General features: G+C 43.8%; 1 protein-coding gene across 1 annotated transcript in view; it reads left to right on the forward strand.

Moving 5' to 3' along the window:
- The window catches only part of LOC120457339 (chaoptin), a 210111-nt gene that overhangs the window by 17859 nt on the left and 171838 nt on the right, over nucleotides 1–20414 (forward strand). The window contains exon 2 of the mRNA XM_039644848.2: nucleotides 12967–13025. The gene's annotated coding sequence lies outside the window, so the exon portion shown is untranslated. The remainder of the gene's footprint in view (nucleotides 1–12966; nucleotides 13026–20414) is intronic.

The following is a 20414-nucleotide window of genomic DNA, read 5'->3' on the forward strand; positions in this document are numbered from 1 at the left end:
TGAAACGAAGAAACATATCTACACGAGAAAAAAATTGTACTCCTGCTCTAGGTTTCGTGGTTTCGGTCCTGCTAGGCGCTCATCGTGGAGTTATGAATGAGTTCATTAGCATTTGATCGCTGATTGTTGACTATACGCCACACTTCATATTTAATACCGCGAGTTCCCCGCACTTCGAGCGGGGATTTGGTGATTCTAACAAAGGGATGCCACTCCGCCGGTTGGCCTCTGAGCAGCTCCACTTCGCACTCTCTGCTTCTTGGCCACGCCACGCCACGCCACACATCAACATTTGCCATTAAATGCAAATCTTGAAATTACATGTGTATTTATTTGCCATAAGTATGTAGGGTATGGGTTGCATGGGGAATCGGGGGACGACACCGAATGATAAACAGATGCAGTTGCAACTCGCCGGCTGAGGCGGCGGAAAAACGCATAACCGGAAAACTCAGACAGACGCCGTCGTCGACATTCTGGAATGTAATTTTAGCCCGGGGAATAAACTGCGAAACTTTCATATACGCCAAGTGCAAAAATAGAAAAAAGGAGAAACGCTTTCGGCGAAGAACGACGCACTGCATACCCTTGAAAATATTGTACGTATCGTTAGGATCTTTTAGATATGTTGAAGTTCTTCGATTTCATAAAATAACCATGACTAAATAAAAAAACCTGTTTAGAAAGCGTGAATACTTTTGGGAAAAAGTGAATATATACATATTAGCCTCATTAAGTATGCAAATTATTAATTTGTAATTCTTTAACTTTGTAACTTAAGTCCTATCTAAACACCGATAACCTCAGCTAGTGAGGTTCGAACATGTGTTGAAGACAGCAAAAAATGTTCGTATGGCAGGCGTTTCTTTTTTAGGTAAAAATACATCTACTCATCAGACCGTACAAATACGTATACATATGAAAGATATATCCAGAGGGCGAAAATGCAACAGTTTAAACTGGCAAAAACAAATGCGCATAGATGCCAAAAAACACCCACATGCAAGCGAATGAGAATGTATTCATTCTATATGCATGGAGGCGCACAGAGCGTATCACTGGAATTCTAATTTGCAAGCGAAATTGAACGGAAATGGCAATTTTCAAAGTGAAATGGCAAACGACGACGTCGGCTGAGACGACAAATGCAACTGAAATTGCGACTTGTTGACAGGCTAAAACTTGGAACGGGCGGGTTTTCACCCAAAAAGGGGCGGTGTTTTGGGCTCCGTTCTACCCGTTTCTCCATCTGCTCTGGTTGCCTTGCTCCTCCACGAGGGCGGGTAATGTGGGAAAACTGGGTTAGCCACCTGGGCGTGGTCTCATAGACGCTGTGTATATTTCAAAGGAGCACCTGCAACAAATACACCAAAGGATAATGACAACTCGGGCGAGTACTCCACAAGCTACAAAATGGCTGAGGCACAGCCAAAGATTAAGACATACTGGAGAAAACAATAAAAAATTGTATGTTCCTAAAAAGTTTTAAAGGTGGAATTCGGCCATACTTATGCTGCCTTAAGACACCGATTACGAGTACGGATACTTCCCGGTTCGCTGAGTTATGAATCCACATTAATTTCAAAATGCCACAATTGGCATATTAACTTCTATTTCGAAAATACCCTTGGTTTTTCTGTCGTTTTTGCATCCCGAACCGGCAGAAACAACAATCAGTGGCCATCTGGCATTTTTACAACTCATTTAACAAGGCGTTGGCTTCTCCGCCTCCGAAAAACAGTAACCGCAAGGACGACGATGATGACGACAATGAGGCATTTTCCTGCCCTGGGAAACTCGTCCTTAAGTTTTCTTTTGTTTTGGGGAACGACCAGTTGATGAAAGTGGCTCTCTCTCTTTCTAAGTTTTGTTTCACTACTTTTCTTGAAAGAAAGATGTGCGTTCATTCACGCGGCTTTAAAGCACAATTCATCCCAACCAATTGCCTTTGTGGTTTCTAGAATATTTATTATGCTTCGCTTTACGTTATCATACTAATAACTCCATTTAGAGCGGCCAAATAATCGCAATGCCTTTTTGGCGGAGGGAGGAGTGTTTACCTGGGGAGACCTTCGGCTTACACCGCGCTGAAATGCCACCCTTGGTTATCGAGTGCTTGGAACCTTCTTGTGCTCGGATAAAGCCATCTTCTCGCTTACGATTTGCATATTCGACTTCATTAAGCTTCCGCCCATTTTTTTTCTGTTTTTTTCGTTTTGTGTTTGGTATCTTCGGGGCCTCGGGGTATCTTTTTAGCCAGCTCATTGTGGCGTCGTGGTGGTCAGTCGCCGCTCAGAGTTACCAAACCATTTATCACGGGACCTCAAAATACCTACCCCAAAATACCGACCCCAAAAGGAACCGCAAGTCGGGCGAGCGACTCGCCAAGGGATCTGGCCTCTAATCCACGTCTTGTTGGCAACAGATTGAAATTTATTACGCATAAATCTAGGCATTCATTTGCACCTGTTCCTGGGTTTCGACGACGCGTCGCTATGCTAACTATTTCCGCGGCCGGAAAGAGCAACAGCTTTTCCCAGAAGGGCTGGCTCGGAGCGGAGGTGGCGGTGCGTGCCGCTACGCACAGGTGACAATCGAAGTAACCGTAATCGGTGAGAGAAGACGAGAGAGAATAAGGACCAAGGACGACAAACGAAGGACGTGCCGCAATTCGCGCCATTACAGCTCCACTCTGTCCATTTACATCGCTAAAAAAAGGGAATGTTGAAAATGAAAAAACTTCGCACTGGCTTTGGTATATATAATTTGATCTAGCATGCCTTTTGATTTGTGTTAAATATATATTGTTAAATATACACTTTACTTCGTTTCAAAATAGTGACTTTTCCGAGTTAAACATTTACATTTGCCCAGGCATTTCACCGACTGGATATATTGCGGTGATTTCACGCCAGCTATGCCCTAATCGGTTTTTATTAAACTCTACTCCTCACAAGGAGTCCTCTTTAGCGCGACTCCTTTGATATTCGAGCGTCCTGGACGTGCTGCAAATGCGCTGATGAATGGGCAGTAAGGACTTGTAGATGTGCCATGTGGTTTCGACTACGAGATACTGATACCCTTTACCAGATTGAGATTTAGGCTGCAAGTAAATATAAAAAGTATTTTATGTAATGAGAAGGAAAAATAAAATATTTATGCCTTAGCCAATTAAACGTCAAATGAAGTCAAATAGCGCAAAGTTGCTTACCAAGAAATTTAAATTCAAGATATTTTTGAATGCAAAATGTTGTATATATGTTGTACGTAGGCACATATAGCCATGAACATACATACTTCAAATACGCCTTATATTCCTCTCCAATAGTCACCATCTCTTGTTGGTAGAAATGCGAAGAAGGCGTGCGGAACGGAGACAATTTTCAAGTTGCAACATGAGCTGAGCCGTTTGATAAGCACAATCGATGCCGACAAGACGGACTGAAATTCCGATTGCTGACTCAAAACTCAGGCTCTCTAGCAGACACACGAGCAGCCATCGAAAGGCAAAGTCCCGAAGGACCCCACATTATAACAGCATAAAATAAAAACTGAAAACAGCATCCGAAATCACATAAACACTTCAATTTGTATGCGAACATAAGAGTGCGAAAAGGGGCGCCTTGAGCACAGTCTGTGCCACAAATCGTTGGCTGAATTTGAATAAATATTATAGCAATTGCGTGGTTGAGATGAAAAAGGAGCACTTAAATACTAATATATATAACTATACAATACAATGTACAATTTCTGATAAGTCTAAAGCAAAGAAGCTTGCATTTATCGTATTAACCTAAAAACTGAACCCCTGTAGCCTCTTTAATTACATTATATGTTCGTTGAAAATCGCGGACAGAAACAGCTTTTCTCAATACTACCAAATGCTACCCTACAAAATTTAGTTATGTCCGAGTATGTGCCCAAATCCTTCGTAGCAACTAGTAAATGAGGAGCGTAAACTATTCGCAGTCACTCTGCTCGTCAGTCATCCCGTCGCGTCGGCAGTTTGCTGGTAGAGACAATATTTTTCATGTCCCGCTGGTCGACTTTTTGTAAGGACTATTTGCTCCGACTTTATAGTTATATTTTGCTGCTCGCTTCATTACTTTTTTAAGTTCAGCTTCCAGTCTTATGGTGTTTTTTCGGCTGCTCTGTTGTTTTGTAGTTCTTTGTTTCTTATGCACTCTGTGCGTTGTGTGCTAGCCCGCTAGTTTGCCAGTTTGCCAGTTTGCCAGTTTGTGAGTTCGCTTGCTGGTTTGCTTTGACTTTGCATGTCGCTCGCCGAAAGTTCGTGAGAATGTCAGAATGTTGGAAAAGCAAACGGCAAATGACACTAATACCACGGCAGAGCCAGCCAAAGAGCTGTCAGTCAATATACCAACACAAAGACATGGTGTCTTTAGGTATGTATGCACATAAGCCTGTGTATTTGTTGGCCAACTTTCGAGCCCCGGAAGGCGATGCGTTGGGTTCGATACCCTCACTGAGGGTTTTTGGATTTTCCATGGAAACTACTTTCACATTTAAAGAAGAGGCTCACGGTATGCTATGCAGCAACAATAATGAGGAGAGCAGTATTTACTGCATACTTTTAGCTAGTTTGTTCTAGCGAGTTTGTTTTAGAGAATTTGTTCTTGTCCTCCAGGAACGAGTGCTAAAGATACTGCACTTTAAAGTAAAACCTACCAGCGTTGCGCACGATCATGAAATACAAACTGAACAAGCTGAGCGAATATCTAAGAAGTCCAAACCAATTCGCGCAGTGGTAAATTTCCACTGACACTGTGTTGTATATCTTGTAAATAAGGGCACTCGAAACTTCGATCCCCAAGGCTTGGCCTTATTTCAGCGTGTTGCTCCTCTGCCAGAGCCTTTGTTTTTCCCCATTTTCCAGCTCTAATGGCGTGTTTGGTGTGTTGTGATGTTGTGTTGTTGTGCTGTTGTGCTGTTGTGCTGTTGTGTTGCTTGGTTGGCTGCTGTGCTGCTGTGCTGCTGTGTGACCTTCGTTACGTGTTTGGCAAGTTCATTTTTTGCGCGCCAAGTAAACTCGCAGACACACAAGTAGTCGCAAGTGATGCCGAGTGCTCGTGCTCATGCTCGGATGGTTGAAGTGTGTGTGCGTGTCTGTGGCATGCGTCCCATTCCCCATTTCTCGTTCCCCATTTGCCCCATTAGGTGCCTTATATGCTCCATAATATGAACTTTGCGTATTTTCTTCGACACGGGCCCAAACATGTGTAAGACCTCTGACAAATGTCTGCGTGGAGCTGTGCATGTGTGAGTGAGGCATATAAATATAAATAAGTTTGTGTGTCAGCAGAGAACGCGCCCACACAGTGCTGATCAGTCCAATAGTGTCAGACGGCTGAAGGGCGCGTATCTTGCTTCTGAGCGTGGTTCTAAAGGACGGCCCTATGATGGCCAAGGCCAACTAGGCCAAGATGTTGGGAACACGTCCAGTGTTTCGGTACGTGGCATCCCCGCCGCACATAGTGCTATTGTCGCGGCCGTGTCTGTGCGAAACACACGCGCCGCTTCCCTTTGTTTGCATACTTATCTGTCTCGGTGCTCGGTGTCGCTCGCCGCACTCTACAACCTAATTTGGCCGCGTTCTGCGCATTTCTTCATTTTTCATGCATGCTAATGTGTAATATTTTGACAGGCGCTTTCCACCCACCCAACCACTTGGTGAACGCCACCCAGCTAAGCCAGCACCTCTGATGGCCCACAAAGTCAGTGGACAGGCTGTCTAGGCTGTTTACAGCTGCGTATTATGGCAACATGACTTTGGCATTTCCCTCCCACCTCCCTCCGCCCTCCTGCCTTTCCCATTCTCCCATCTCCCATCTACATTCTCCATTTCCCGTTCCACGTTTTTTCCGGCTTCACCATTTTCACCATCCTCGTGCCAGCCCACTTTCCCACTTTGTATGCAAATGTGTTTGGCTTACGCTTGTGCTTAAGTCAAATTTATGGCGGATAACTTTTGGCTAGTATTTTGACCAATTGTGCGACAAATGTTTATTAATTGCGGTGGTCATTTCGAAAGTCCTGGGCGCCCCTCGCATTGGCTGCTTGAATTCGCATTATTATTGTTATCATGTGGCTTTGATAAATGGGAGAAATGCGTGGAATGCGTGATACCTTTTGGGGTCAAGTTTGGGAGTGGAGTTGGGGAGTGGAGGCCACCGCGGTGGGTAATTAGCAGGAACTCGCATTTCAATCAACCGAAACTGAATATTGATTGACCTACTTGAAGGCGGGGCTTAAAGGGTTTTTAATCCCTAGAGATTCCCGCTGTTGTCGTACGCTAAGAAGCAAAGTCTTCGGCAACAGGTAACCCCAGGCACCAACTTTTCTCATTTAATATTTGCCAGGCATCTAGCCCAAGCACCAACTTTCCTCCAGCTTAATGTACACACAGATGCCACACACATCCACATCCACCCACTTGCAGGACGGTCATATGCAGAATTTCGCGAACACTCGTTTGTGTGTCCATGCATACGGAATATGGAATACGGAATACGGAATATCGCATGTGTGCAGCCGTGCAGCCGCCTCTTGCTCCGCGTGGCACAACTGGCGGGAGCGAAGTTTTTTGGCAAGCTGTTCATGGCTGGCGAAAATTTCAATAGTTTTACAGCGAAATTTGCTTAATCCGGGAGACCGCCTCCAGCGGTTGCACACGGAGTCTTGCGCACACGGAGTGCTGGAGACCCGGATTCTCAAGACGGAATGCACTGCAGGTGGCGGGGGGCGACTGACAGAGTGACGGAGTGACGAAGTGAGGGAGTGACGGGATGACGGGAGAGATGCCTCGGGGGCTTCTGTAAGTCCCGGCTTAGGCCATTTAATTCCATTGCATTCCATTTCCACTTCCATCGCTATCGCCATCGCCATTTCATTTCTTCCCATTTTCCAATCCGTCATCGCAGTTTGACAAGGGCGAATTCAATTGCATTGTCATGTGGGGATGGGTCGTGGGTGGTGGGTTGTGGGTGGGTGGTTGAGTGCTCCGCATCTCGCTTTTCATTTCGCATTTTCATTTTCATTTTCATATGAAACCGCAGTGCCATCAGAGAGAACGAGAACTGGCGGTGGGTACTAAATAAAGGGATTGACAGCGACTCAAGTGTGCACTATTGCACGGAAGATTCGACCTGATAAAAATCGTCAACTATTGAGGCCTAAGTGAATAAGGAAATCTGTTGCAGTCTGAGGGTATTTTGTATTCGCACGATAGCGGACTGGAGTCTCAGGACAATCCATCTTATCAATAGTATCTATACGTTGTCCATAATGGATTGTGGAAGAATAAATGCCGAATAAAGGGGTTTTGAATTTCGCAACTTAATTGTTCAAATCTACCTAGTAGATGACATCAGAGAGTATATTATTTATTTTACTTTTTTATTACCGCTGATCTGCCTCACATTTTGCAAACATAATGGATGGAACAACTGGAAGTGTACTCAGCATGTAAGATTAAAGCTAAGTTTGAGTGACTGCTGCTAACCTAACCGGAATGTCAACACTGCCACCTTGCTGAGCTGAATGCAGTGGCATTCGATCCCCGTTCTGCCGTGCAGTGCACTGCAATCGATTCACTTTCTCTCACTCTCACTATGCCGATAAGAGCGTCCTGGGCCGCGGGGAAATAATAAAGAAAAAACACTAAACCGAGATTATGCAAATCAAAGGCGGCCTTGCGCGCCATCGGTGGCAAATGCATGCGGTGGCGGCACCCACCCCTCCCCTAACCCTCTTCTCTTCACCCAACAAACAACCAGCCACCACCCACCGCCCACAGCCCATCGCCCATCGCCCATCGCCCATCTCCGCCCCTTGGGGGAACAACAACCACATTGACTTGCGCCCTCATGCATATGGATGCGTGCTCGTCGTATTTGTTTATGCGCCCGCCATCTTGTTTGATCAAACACGAGCGCAAACACATCTGTATATTTATGAGCTGCCCCCAGTGCCCCGCCACCCCCCTTCGACATCCGCCCGCAGCTTATATTAACCGCATCTCTGCCAATGTGACGGCACTTTGTGCGAGTTGTTCCATATAGTATATATATATATATGGATATATATATATATAAAAATACATATATACATATAGTATATCCATACGCCATATACGCTGCATATATCCATATTACCGAGTGCATGGAGGCCTCGCGTCTATACAAAATCCGACAACGGGAAAAATATGAACTCTAACGCATTACTTTCGTCACCGATTGCACTGAGGGCAAATATGTTACTTGTTACATACTTTTAATCGGTAATAGGCACTCCATGCGAAATAGCAGAAAGTGTACATAAGGGGTCTGTCGCAACAGTATGGAAGATACACGTTATCACTGTGTTTTGTGGTATCCAAAAAAATTTTTTTATTCCTACCCTCATTTAACTAAAAGGTATTCCGCACTTGTTGAAAAGTCTTCAACAGGCAGAAGGAGGCCTTTCCGATGCCCAATCAGGATCACTAAACGGCTTGCCCTAGCCGTCCGTATAAACGTAGAGATCTCGGAAGCTATAAGAGCCAGAAAGTTGCAGTATGAGATGCAGTTTCTAGGGACTCCTACGGTATTCGTTTCACAGCATGATCGACCACACCTACAAGCTGACCATATTTTGGTTACACTTATTTTTTTATTTGATCTCCCAATTTCTATCAATATGCTAAAACATGTTAGCCCACTCCAGTCCGAATAAAACAGCAAAATATTTCGATTTTCTGGTTAATTATTTGTCTTGATAATTTTAATTGATATGCTTAATACATTTTGGCCATGCCCAGTCTAACGCCCACACAAATTATTTTATTTTAATTGGCAATGCTCGATGTGTGTGTATTTTGGAGAGCACAACTACAACCTGTAAGGAGGCAAATTATTTTTATCAAAAGCAAAGTTTTCAGCCTCACGAGAAATATTATATAATCTTCTAAACAATGGCAATAAAACGTATGTATAGGGTTATGCGAAATCGAAATATTGAACTCAGGCTTGTCAGTGGTATTGTAGGTATTGTATTGTTATATTGATGTTACCTGAGCTTAAACATTTAAAGTGGGCGTGGCAACATGAATCAAAAAACTTTTACTCTACGAGTAACGGGTATGAAAAGATTCTCATCACCACCCACTTTGCCTTATTTGAACATTTTTCGCCCCTGAAAAGTATGCTACACAGTATGACCTTTGAGGTAAAGCACATATCACGACATGAATTAAGATCTCATGTGTTTATACACAGTTTTTTCTATGCATGCATGCTCCCACTGTAGAAGACTTTCATAAACATGCACATATGTATATCCACATGCAGGTATCCAAAGGAGCATAAATATGCATAGCTTCCCTTTTGAGAGTGTGTGTGTGTGCAACGACCAATTCGATTTCCATTTCTGCACAAAATTTATGCGCGAGTGCAATGCAGTTTTATTGAATTTGATTAGAAACGCATCAAAGCTGCTGCCACTGCCACTGCTTCTGTGGCTGCTGCTTCAATGCTCCAATGCCTCAATTTGCACACTGCCAGGTGGCTGAAATGATGTGAAGGTCGTTCATTACTGCACTATAGGAAATTTGACCCCTTTTTCTGGCCAAAACCCATTCTGGAGTTATAAATTACAAAAAGTAGAAGGGGCGATGCCACGCCCACAATTTTTGGTACCATTAGAGATATGGACTAGTGTAACCCCATACAGAAAACACAAACTAAATATCTCTCCCCGCTCTAGAGTTATTAATTTAGGCTAGAAAAAGTGGTCAAATTTCCCATAGTGTACTGTAGCGATGACAGAGGAGCCAAGAATCCAAGCAACTCGACCTGACTTTGAATATGCAATGGGGCTGGGTATGGCAATGTCGCTTGGGCTGAGTTACTTTCATGACTGGAATTTATTACTGTAACATAGAGTATCAAATGTTTCTCTCAAATAAATTCGTTTAACTTTAGTAGCAGATGTCATATAAACATATAAACATTCCGAGTAAATAGGTTTGTAGACCACAAGAAATATGCCATGATTGCCACCGTAAAAACAGTAAGCTACCGGGTTTTATGGCAATGAACATTATCACTCTTAATAAACGCAATGCTTATTTAGTTAACGTGGCTTATTTGTGGTTTTAAGCAAAAAGTAAAAAGTCAATACTCCATTAAATGTGCATTATTAATTTATTACTTCAAATTACAGCCTTCAGTCAGCCAGTCAGTCACCCTTTTTAGATTCGCTTTAAATAGTAAATTGCAAAAAACGTAAAAAACGGCCTGCTGCATGCTCTTCGCCAAGCGTTAAACTAATTGCTTCACGAATCCACCCACAAGTTGAGTAAAGTCCCAATGATGTGTGCTTCCCGGCTCATCCTTAATGCTGCACGAACCCTTTGTCCAGATATTGGTTTTCACATTCGCCGGTGCCCGTACTACTTTGCTGCACTTTGCCGCCGCCGGCTCTGCAGCGAACTTATCTGCAATTTGCCGCGCTCCCACGGGAGTTCACCCCAACTACACCCAACTACACCCACCCCACCGACAACGCCCCCTTTTTCGGTCCGCCCCGTTCGGACGGTGCTTATGCAAAGCATATTGTTGCTCATTATCTTCACAAGGATTAACATGTTATCCTTAGCACGCGCGGCCGTTTCCCATTACGCTTGGTCCTTGGTCCTTGCTCTTCGCTTCTGCACTTGCTCCTCCCCATTTTCCCCTCCCACTTTCCCCCTGCCACTAGCACTTTCTAGCCATTTCATGCTGGCCCCGTCTTCCTGCTTTGTTTCTGCAGCGTTGTTCCCGTTGATTTTTGCATGTCGTTGGCTTTGGGTTTTTACCAGGTTTCCCTGCGATTTTCTCGGTTTTTCCTGTTTTTCGCCGTGTTTTTTTTTGTTTTAGCTTTTTTAGGTTTTCCGCATATTTTTTTGGCCTCTCGCTTTTTGCGCGCTAAGTACAAGCCTCTTCAGGCGGCTTTTGGGCGCCTTGCGAGCGTCGAATGCGTAGAAGAATTATTACCGCATTTTCCTTTTTAGCCTCGCGCTCCGGCGGATTTTCACGTTGCCTTTGGCTCGCATAACCATCCGGTTATGTCGTGCACCTTCTCCGCCGTAGTCCCGATGCTCAGGGATCCGGGCTTGATACCCGGATTGTTGTGGCCCTCGGGCTGGCGTATTGCTTACAAATTGTGCGTCTCCTTGCCAGAGGCAGTATTTTCTGATGCAATTTCTGTCTTTGATGTCGCTCCCACGCCGCGTTGCACGTGGCCCCGGAGATGTGCTTTCTGCACTTTAGGCAGAAGTACCAGTAGCTGTGGGTCCTCGGTGCTGTATCTTAACATATATTATCCACCTTCGTTCCTGCCTCTAAGATACTAAGATACTACGTTCATAGAACCAGCTGGATCCCATAATGAAACATCAGATTCTCGAATGAATCAGTAGCCAGTTGGCTTACATTAAGATTTCATTCATTTTCAGAAATTAGAGCGTATAAATACGTCGAGCAACGCCACGCAGGCGTCACACCTGTTTTTAATCTTTTTTACGGGTTAAGCGGCCCTTGGCCTTTGGCTTAACGTGTTTACCTTTGCCATCCGACACCCAGCCCAACCACCCACTTTGTTTTTCGACTTGAATTCTACGCTCTTCCTGTTTTGTTTTTGCGAGTTTTTTCTTGACAACGAACGCTCTGCTGATACAATTGCAGAGGTAACAACAAAATAATAAAACAGAGAACCCCGAGAGTAGAACAAAAAGGAGGAAATAACACAAAGCGTTGGGATTGATTGAATTCCGAATTTTTAAGCATTTCGCCGCAGTCCAAAATTTCGTTAGTCAAACTGCAGAAGCGAGTGCACGGAACCGAAAACTACCCAAAAAAAAAAAGAACACGAAGCCCCTTCAAGAAAAACCAAGGAAATGGGAACGTTATAAATATTGCAGAAACATTTTTTAAGTGCGAGGGAAATTCAACTTTAAGGCGTGCTTATCCCCAGGCTGATGAAACATCAAAAAAATGCTGTATGAAATGGTATACAAATTTTTGAAGGGTCTCACGACAACACGATGTCTATTAGTTTTTAATTTTAAGGAAGATTTGCGAAACGGTACAGTGGTGCACGAAATGTGCCATAAGGTTGCTTAGCACGTCAAGAAATTTAAACATAACTAACGCTCTCCGGAATTGGGCTACGCAGTGTAAGGTCATTGGTGATTAGCTATTCCTTAATATAAGGGCATTTAATCTTATATGTATATACCGTATATATATATATATATACATATATTAAAGTATACAAGTTAACAACTGAAGAAAGCAGCCAATATATTTGATTCAGCAACTAAGTAATTTTACATAAGCAATACCCTAGCAGCTAAGTAGTTTTATACGAACTTTGAACTTTAGTTCTGTTCAAGATCCGAAAGCTTACGCTTCGACAATAAAACATTGCTTCGGCTTTAGCCGTAATACTTTTGTCTATCATTGATATAATTAATGAGCCACAAGGCCAGCGATTAGGGAGGCAAGTAACTTGAACGTAACGTAGTCATCATAAGAAGACTTTACCACAACCAAGTTGCAGTAGAACTGCAAGGAATCTGCAAGGACAGCCGCTAACGCCGTAGGGCTGTGCGGTAACAGCACAACCTGTTACGACACCCTGCACCTATACTTAATTTACATACATATTACATTTGAACAAGCGATTGAAACATAATCGAATATATCGATAGAATAGAAAAACGTGCCTCCGAATTGCCACAGTGCACGAAAAAACAGCTTACAAGATTATTAGAATTACAAGCACCAGGACGATTGAAGAGAACTTCAACTTGGGAACCCAATGCATGTGATTCAGCCACGATAGGTCCTTACATGGAATAGGTGGGCGAAAACTTTGAAAGCCTCAAGTTCACCACCCACGTCTTCCCGTTCTTCTCTTTCTTTCCAGAGCCGTAGAGTCCGAGGTAATTGAATAAACGATCCACAATCACGAGTTAATGTGTGAAGGTGAGTACAGCACTCGAACTACACGCCTCTTTCCCTTCTGTTGACCAAATCCGGATGCCTAGATGCGCTATCAGCTTTCTCGGACCGAAGAACACTGAAAAAACTCAAATTGGGCGGGAACGAGTCCTGATTCCTTCGAAAGGAGTAACCATTATGTGTTTGCATTGGCTGTAAAATGTGGTATTCAAGAATGGTTTTTCGGTAATCGCCGATAAGTAAGTCCCTTAAAATTTGCAGCTCGGTTTAACTCTCCGAGAATAGTTAACTCTCCGAGAATAGTCAATCTTCTAGTGCATCCGAAAAATACGAGTAGACGTTGAGCATCATAGGGGAGAAGTGAAAGTCGGTGCCATAAAAAGAAACAAAAGACGGCGGCGACCAAGCCGACCAAGGAAAGCCGGAATAAAAGAGTGTGAAGAGGACTTGTGCATATTGAATTAAGCGACAAGTTCAAGCAAGTTTGAGGCTTTTTAAACTGTTTACGTGTGTGTGGGTGTGTGTGTGTGTGTGTGTGTGTGTGTGTGTGTGTGTGTGTGTGTGTGTGTGTGTGTGTGTGTGTGTGTGTGTGTGTGGAGTCCTGGCAAGGCTGCGGCTGTGGGGGTGAGCGGGTGCATGAGAGTGCGAGTGTATGAGGGCCATTATTTTGTTATAACAATGGCGAAAGTTTCGAGCAATGGCCACAAGCCGATGGTTCAGTGCCTTCCCACTCCCACCACCAAGTCGCCCATCGCCTCAAGTGCACCGAACACTTAACACAATCAATACACGCACACACCCACACACACACACGCAGGATGCGAAAATGAGAGAGGAAAATGAGTTAATGGAAATTCTTAGCAAGTATTGTGATTTGACAGCTGCGTGTAGCTGGCGAACAATAGGCGACTGCACGGAAAATAAAGTATTGCTCTATGTTATCAATTTCCTTCTCTAGCATTTCCCAATCTGAAGTTCAGCTATTTTTAAAGTTTTTCAGAAGCTGTAGTTTTTGTACTTATTTGTATTTACTCGCCATATACAAGGGGAAACCATTAAAACAATCAGCAATAGAAGATACTCTTTTCACGTGTAAATTGCGATAGCTATAGTAATTTTTTTGCGTGTACGATGATGGTGAAAATGAAGTCGAAAGAAAGGGTGCGAAAGCTGTTAAAGCATCGACTAACTGCACAAAGGCGGCCAAAACTGTCAGTTTTAAGGAGCTGGTCTCCTTTGACAATTGAATCTCGCCAAGGAAAACCTGTCTCTCGGGCTTTCCTTTTGTGTTGAGGAGGGAAAACTTCAGCACAACTTAAAAAAGAGCAAGTTTGAGAGTGCAAGTGTGAGTGTTCCATTTTAACTTGGAGAATTCCGGGGATCCCCAGGCGAGCGATGCTGGTGTTTGTTTGTCTAATAAAACCGCTCCCAATACACAAACGCATCATTATCCATTTTCCATTTGTGCGTGCACATTCCGTGGCCCAGCATCTTTCATTTATTCGTTCATTCATTGATTCATTCATTCGGTTTACATCATTCCACTAAAGCCCGTTTTTTGCTGGCCTTCGCCAACCGACATTGTTCTACAAATTGATGTTGGCCAAGAACAAAGGAAAAAAGTTAATAGGGGCCGTCAATGGGGATCGAGAGCATTCGAAAAATGCAGGAGGAGTTTTAGAAAGCATTTCAGCGTACTGATATTGTTATTTCTCATAAACCTAAAACGTCGTATAAAGTATTACCGAGTATAAAATAATCTTGGAACTTATATGTAACTAACAACTATTGAGGACTTTATATAATTAACAAGAGAGAACGCTATAGTCGAGTTCCCCGACTATCTGATACCCGTTACTCAGCTAGTAGAAGTGCAGGTTTGTGGGCGTTAGAGTGGGCGTGGCAAAAAGTTTTTTGGCAAATCGATAGAAATTTAGACGACTAATACAAAAATGAAAAAATATCTAAACATTTTTCAAAACTGTGGGCGTGGCAGTTTTGGGCGGTTTGTGGGCGTTAGAGTGGGCGTGGCAACATGAATCGACAAACTTGCGCTGCGTCTATGTCCCTGGAGTCTGTATACTTAATCTCAACTTTCTAGCTTTTGTAGTTCCTGAGATCTCGACGTTCATACGGACAGACGGACAGACGGACAGACGGACAGACAGACGGACGGACAGACGGACATGGCCAGATCGACTCGGCTACTGATCCTGATCAAGAATATATATACTTTATATGGTCGGAAACGCTTCCTTCTGCCTGTTACATACTTTTCAACGAATCTAGTATACCCTTTTACTCTACGAGTAACGGGTATAAAAACTGTAGTTAATTTACAATTACATATGTAAATTGGTTTAAGCTGTGTCTAGCGATTAAGCTAATAAGCAAAATAATTCACCTCTTTAACGCCACATCTGAGCTACCCTGTTAAGTGAATACGGCCAAAAAAAACTCATCAAATTTTCGTGCTTTTGTGGTTTATTACCCTTCTCTCGCCTGATTGATGCATTAAGCCGTGTCGGGCCTTCGGTGGGCCGTTCATCTCCCGGATCCGTCCCCCAGGAGATCGCATCCTGTCTCCATAGGCTTCTGGGCCTTGATTAATGATTCGACCGACAACGACGGCCAGCGTCAGCCATGTGCCATAAAAGTCAGAGTATAAATGGAATCAAACGTAGTTATAGCCAAAATGTAGAGCCACTCAATTAGACGCGTGGCAAATGGATTTATCTACATTATTGGAATTATCTTGGCCATTAAAATCTAACGCTGTTTTGGCATTTTCTTTTTAACGAGAAATTATAGCTGCATTGTTTTTTTCTACTTATTCGTATTCTTATTCTTATTGTTATTCTTATTGTCAGCGTTAGCGTTAGCGTTAGTGTTAGTGTTATTGTTATTGCTGCTGTCCTTGTCACTAGAGGAGCGAAAATAAGAAGAGGAAAGTGCGCGTCTTTTATGACTTCCGTTTGGCTAAAATGCCGCAACGGGGCACGACTGTGGTGCAAAATTCGACCGGGGTGGTGCAGCGGCAGCTGCAGTTTGACTCCACGCTCGAGTGCGCTTGAACCCACCGAAAGCCACCAAAAGCCCCCCAAAGCCACCCCCAATTGTCTGCTTCTGGCCACCGAAGGCAGCTGCCGTTGCCGAGCTTTGTTTGCGAAATAAAACTAACAAACAAAATTGTAATGAAAAGCACAATAAACTGTCAGTTTAAATATGAAAGACTCCGCTGTCTGTCTGACTTTCTGAGCACCTACTACCACCTACCTACTTTCTGGCCACGCCCCCAAGCGCCCTAGAAGCTGCATAAAAGACCGACAGTGGTGGCCCACAGTGGATTACTGGCAGTAAACAATGCAAGTAGTGAAGATACACCTACAGAATATATGGATGTTTTGAGAAACCCTGACTTAAGACTTTATTTATTTTAATTTCAGTCTGAACCTTACACACAGCCAGATTAAGGTAAGGACTTACGCATCTAGTTGCTCATAGAAATCGTTAGGAATCCAATCAAATAAGAGGACGTTGGGTATTATCGTGTCGTATCAACCAGAACTTTAAATAGTACCCAGCATAGCTGGGATGTGTGACATATTCGATGGTATGCCCCCGGTAATACACTGATTTCCCCTGGAAAAGAGCGTTGAAAGGAGCAGCTGCGTACCACCCGGCGTATACGTAATGCCCCACAAAATCCTCCTTCTGCGCCTTTGTGCGAACTTGTCGCTACTTAGCGAAAGGCGAATAGCGCACTGCCAGCAGGGAGGAAATCCCCGAGCTCCCCTGTCGCCGTAACAATGTGCTGGGAAAACATTTGGGGTCACTCGTGGAAAGTCTTTCGCCAACAGGAACAATGCGAGGAAAGTATTTGCTGTGAAGTGAATCCATAATGAATGCACTCACTCGACTGAGGTTGCTGCGCCCTTCGCAGCCCCCGTAATCCTCACGGTGTGCCCGCAGATTTTCTTCGACTTCTTCAGGTTAAGTTAGTGTTATTAGTGGAATTCATTTGGCTAAATGAGGCAGAAATGATCATTATCAAAGTTCCTTTGTCCCATATGCCTATGAATTAGGAAATAGCCATTGCCCTTTGAATTTGTTAAGGAGTTATTCCTAATGAATTGGTCTTATTCCATAAATTCCAAGCACAAAAAAGCAACTGTGGTGTTAACCAGAGTGTTTGGTACATCCGTATAGAAAAGCCTTTCAGCTATAATTGCTATATGGAGCGCCCTCTAAATCGATTCAAGTAAAACCCATTCCCCTCGCTAAAAGCCCTGCAGAGTGATGACAATTTGCGTTCATTCCGGACTTGGAAACGTTAACAATGCCGAGTTATCCTGCCGCCTGCCGCCTGCCCGCCCAGGACCACTCTAACATCTAAGCGCCATCCCAGCTGCATAGTTTGTAGTCATCAACGGGCAGCGGCGCAGTCCGTCGCAGCCCTGTCATAAAAGTAAAATAAAACGCAATATAATAACAATAACTGTAACAATAACAGTAATAACAGGACTCCAGGACACCAGGACACGAGGATGTGGGCAAAGGGCGCTAAGTGGGCGTGGTTCTGCCAGCAACGGCTGCGTCGAAATAATTAAATGGCATCAACAAACAACAGGCAACAATGGTCGAACAAAGGAGTAAAATTGCCAAACAACATTCGGAAAACGAGAAGTTATGAAGTTGAACGTTGAACGCTCAACGTTGAAGTTTGAAGGTTGAACGAACGAACCCACATTGTGGCGCATTGTAATTATAATGACCCGCAACCAGATGTAATTGAAGATCTCCGATTAAAGACGTGGCCTGTCAAATTAGCCATGTCCGTCCATCCGCCTTCAACCAAACTAGCCTCGCAGTTTTTCAATTGTTTAGAACTACAAGTTAGTTTAATAACAACTTGTAGATTGATAAACGGCGAGAAGTTGTTCTGGGGTATAGAAATAAATTTCATATAAACCGTACTACGTTATCAAACTGATCAAAACAATATTAAAAATTGATAATATTCGTAACAATATAGAATACCATTTTCAACCATTAAGACGTAAAACACATTGCTGGCTTTTACGCCCGTTTTGCACCACTGTTTGCGACAGGAAATGCGACGTGGCAGCGAGGGCCAAAATGGCGATTCGAAGCACTGTGAAGTGGCGGGCAGAGGACTTCCTGCTAACGCCCCGGCATTTCCTTGCAGTTGGGCCAGCAGCTTTCAGTGTCCAAATTAAAATGTATTAGTGCGCCCGACTGCGCTTTGGCGACTTTGTTAGGAAATACATCAATGACGGCGTCGAGTGTGTACGAGTATGTGGGCCATAAATCTCGACGCCTCAGCTCATTTAAAGCAGTAAATGTTCGGAAAGCGACAGCAATTAAAAATGGCAAACACCGAAGGAGCATAAAAACTGCACTGCAGCTTCCTTCTAAGACCACTTAACAGTTCCTTAAGGATCTTCAGGACTTCCCCCCGCTCCGTCCGTTCATCGAGCAACTCTGTTGCCCAAATGGCAGTCGTAAAATGTCGAAGACTTACGCTGCTTGGTCTAGAAAATGACATAATATCTTGTGGGGGCACTGCGTTTAAAAGTGCAACAGGACAAACGAAAATTCTGCCCGATAATCATAAAAGTGCGACGGGGAAAAATGCGCTCGCCTGCTGCAAAACATCGTGCAAATCAGTGGATAACTTGCCATACTTATTCGAAGTTTTACGAGAATTGGTACTGATTTTAGTTGAGCTTAAGTCTCAAGGTTTTAGTATGCATGCTGCTAAAATGAACTTAGTGCGCTCGATGTGTGCGAAGAGCTGATTAAAATACATCTACTAAACTGTATTCAAGTGAGTGCGCGAGAGGCATGTCTAGCTTAATCAATATCATGTTTATTTCTCATTTCCCATGGCATACGAGTATTAATCAGATGCTCCGTGCACCGTGCTGCTCGTTCACCTAAAACCGGAAAGAAAATTGCATTTGTTTACGTGGTTTTAAGTTGCTGCATTAGCAGCACAACGCAGCACAATTCAGGGCTAAGAGAGCGGGGCGAGGGGGGAAAAGGACCTCCACTTAACCGCAGGAAAAGCGATTAAAATTCAGCACAACAATTTACTTTATTTATGGGGCAACATAACTTTGGGACTCAATAAAAAAGTTGGAGGACGATAGAAGAAAACGGTTTTCGGGCGTTGTAAAAGCAAATGATTCTATTAAATTGAGATTTGTGCCAATCAAGCGGAAATCAATCTGCACCCCTCAGCGACTTAGTTGCCCGTCATCATCGCTCAGAAAATCATAAATAATAAATAATTTCGTCCACCTTGTTGAAGACAACAATAAAATATTCATTGCTTGTTTATTGAATCTAATTTAACAACACTTAACCCGCTCAAGGGCGGTCGGCCAATCACAGTAAAAAGGAGAAAGTGGCGACACCGGAGAAAGGCAGGGAAAGCGGGAAAAGCGGGGAAAGCCGGACCAGTCCAGTGTGGCCATGAAAGGGATCTATTACGTGGTATTTAATCAGAATTTTTACGACCAACCAACAATAAAAATGTAAATAGTCACGAAAGGATTGCTTCGGTCGCTCCCAGTGCCGTTTGCCGTTTTGCCGTCTGCCAAAAGGAAAAGCGCCTCGAACGGACTCGCACCCCAGCCACTGACCGCCACTAAACTTTTCTGCTACGTTTAATGTTTGCTGTGCCGTACTGGGCTCTTCTGTTCTCTCCCTTCTCTTTCGTCCTGATTCGTCCTGTTTCGTCCCGTTAGTCCCGTTTCGTCCTGTTTCCCGTTTTCTGCGGCCTTAAGCGTCTTCATTTTGGCAGTTGGCTGACTTTGGCTTTTATGGCCATATGCCAACGCTGGGCCATAAAGAAAAATATGGTTTTACGACCGGCGGGGGGTTAAGTGAAAATGTCCATCGATAAACCCAATCAGTCAGCAAATTCACCACTGGCCTGCGTTCAATTACTGGTCCAATATTTATACCCGTTACTCGTAGAGTAACGTCTGTCCGTCTGTCCGTCCGTCTGTCCGTCCGTATGAACGTCGAGATTTCAGGAACTACAAAAGCTAGAAAGTTGAGATTAAGCACACAGACTCCAGAGACATAGAAGCAGCGCAAGTTTGTCGATTCATGTTGCCACGCCCACTCTAACGCCCACAAACCGCCCAAAGCTGCCACGCCCACACTTTTGAAAAATGTTTTGTTATTTTTTCATTTTTGTATTAATCTTGTAAATTTGTATCGATTTGCCACGTCCACTCTAACGCCCACAAACCGCCAAAAACTGTCAGTATTGAAGATTCTCCTTTGCACTTCCACTAGCTGAGTAACGGGTATCAGATAGTCGGGGAACTCGACTATAGCGTTCTCTCTTGTTTATTATGCAAAGAGACCGCGCAC

The sequence above is a fragment of the Drosophila santomea genome, chromosome X (genome assembly GCF_016746245.2).
Source record: "Drosophila santomea strain STO CAGO 1482 chromosome X, Prin_Dsan_1.1, whole genome shotgun sequence".
Classification (NCBI taxonomy): Eukaryota; Metazoa; Arthropoda; class Insecta; order Diptera; family Drosophilidae; genus Drosophila; species Drosophila santomea.